This window comes from Dipteris shenzhenensis, chromosome 26, assembly GCF_047967505.1.
Source record: "Dipteris shenzhenensis isolate YYH24624 ecotype China chromosome 26, Dip_SZ_1.0, whole genome shotgun sequence".
Lineage (NCBI taxonomy): Eukaryota > Viridiplantae > Streptophyta > Polypodiopsida > Gleicheniales > Dipteridaceae > Dipteris > Dipteris shenzhenensis.
In genome coordinates, this window is record NC_141621.1 from 26,384,158 (window position 1) to 26,386,741 (window position 2,584).

The window sequence follows — 2,584 nt, forward strand, 5'->3', positions numbered from 1 at the left end:
GTTTGGTAACATCCCAAGAAAATATTACATTTAAAACATTACATTTAAACGGCAACTTGAAAGAGTCTTCTTAACATATCTTCTTAACTTGAAAGAGTCTTCTTAACGTATTTTCTAAAAATTAGACAAAAAAAAGACATTTTGCAAATGGACCGTTTCTTGCATAGCATGTCTTCAAAAAAACACCTAAACTTGAAGACACAATGTTTTTCTCATATGATATTTCCTAAATTCCCTTAAAAACCTAACGTTTTGTAAAGCCCAAATATTTTAAAAAGAATAAAAAACCACACTTTGTTTTGTGTAAAATGAGCCAATATAGTCAAGTTCCTCAAAATCATGAAATTTTAGATAACAATAACATACAATTCTTCCTAGTCTAGCTCTGGCTCTGCATCCAAGGAACAACACCCTCACCATCATCACTTCTAGTGCTATCTAGAGAGGAAGTTCTACTAGTCTCCTTTGCACAAAGATCTCAACGTAGGTAGATTTGGAGATATAATATCTCATTTTTTCTTGGATAAATACGTGGAGTTATCCAACTCAAATGAGTGGACTGAAATCTCCACATTCCCCCTAGCTGCACTAAAATGTCCACGTCATTCGGTTCACATGACACCAAATTTGTGACCATATTTTCAATCTATTAGAACCAAGGTGATAAAAAAAGCATGCATGAGCTAGCCTTGAGCTAGGAGGATGATGCTAGCATCATACAAGGAGTTTTGGTGGCCCATTAAGCAAGAAAAGGTCAATTTTGGATCAGCATGGCCATGCTAGCATCATTGAAGGAGTTAAGGGTGGCCAAAATCGTATGGTGATTGTAGAAATCCATGGTATACTATTCTTAGAATATCGGTGCTAGCATCAATGCCCAAGAGAAATAGATGCATGTGCATGCCTTAAAGGACATGAATCTTGTTCATGCCACACTATATAGTGAGGAAGTTTCTTTGGCAATCAGTCCCTACTTTGATTGCAGATTTTACATTTTTACATTAAATCATGTGCAACAAACTCAATATGTTCTCATCATCATGGTCTTCGTTTTGGTATTAGGGCTGAATAAAGGCATGCTATGCTTTGTTCATCTACTCCTCTCTTTACTATTCTCTCATCTTTTGGATGCAAGTCTTCTAAATGTAAGATGATTCTTGTGAGAGCAAATACATGAAGATGATACTCCACTACATATCTAGGAAATGCTAACGCATTTTTTATTTAGAAAGAAATCAATAACATATTCTATCATTTTAATAGAGTGAAGTAATGAGATTGTGGAGTAGATGGGGATTTCAAGAAACATTTCTTTGTTGCTGTAGCAGGAGCATAAGATCTTTCTTACACATATTTTCATTTTTCTTCACAAACCAAAATGTGTTTCTCACCCATCAATAGCTTTCTTATTGCATAACTCTAAATCACTGTGAGGGAAAGACTTGAAGTGATTGCAACAGAGCTTGCTTGAGATTTATGATGATGATAGCAAAACTTATTGGAAGACAAGCCATGATGCTCCTCCCAAGGTGATCCTTTAAGCATGGCAAAGTTGTGGATACATGTTCTCATTGTGGTTATAGAGAATTACCTGATAGGATCTACTCAAGGTCTTGCATATCTGTTGTGAGGATAGCCTATGTATGGACCTTCTAGTGTGCCTTTTCCTCAAAGAATGTACAAATAGAAAAAGTCTATGGATAACATTGTTCGACATCAAGAGGCCCCTTTAAAGTTTGGAGGGAATCCACCCCTCTTGGAAGAAATGCATCAACAATGGGTATCGCTTGATACGAGCCTATTTTTACTCTAAATAGCATTCTGAGCATAATTGTGAGTGTAAATAGCACTTGATAAATAGCTCCAAGTTATATTAAGAGTATTGACTAGAACTTACAGCTCTATTCAGATACTTACAACTCTATTGTGAGTCTCTACTTCACACTCTATGGTGAGTGCTAACTTGCACTCGAGACTTCATAGTGGGTGATAACTAGCACTAGCAACAATATTGTTATTACTAATAACTACCAGTTATTTCCTTGACTGAGAGCGCTAACTACCAATTACAAGTCTGTTTTTACTATAAGTTGCACTTGAAGCATCAGTCGAAGTGCTAAATACACTTAAAACTCTGTTGTGAGTGGCAACTAGCACTTTCATTCCTATCATGAGTGCTAAGTAGCAGGAAGCATCAATGTGAGTGATAACTAGCACTAGACCTTATAGTGAGGGTGCTAACACTAATTGCAAGTCTTTCTTTACTATTGAGAAACTGAAGCACCACTTTGAGTGCTAAAAATAACTTCAAACTCCATTGTGAGTGCCATCTAGCACTTTCATTCCTATTTTGAGTGCTAAGTAGCATGAGAAGCTTGTTTGAGGGTGCTACTTACTAGTTATAAGTTTAATTTTGACTACTATTGAATAATGCATGAAGCACCATTGTGAGTGCTAAATAGAACTTTAAACGTTGTTGTGATGAGTGACAACTAGCACTTACTAGTTATAAGTCTATTTTTACTACTAAATAACATGTGAAGCACCATTGTGAGTGCTAAATAGCACTTTAAATGTTGTTGTG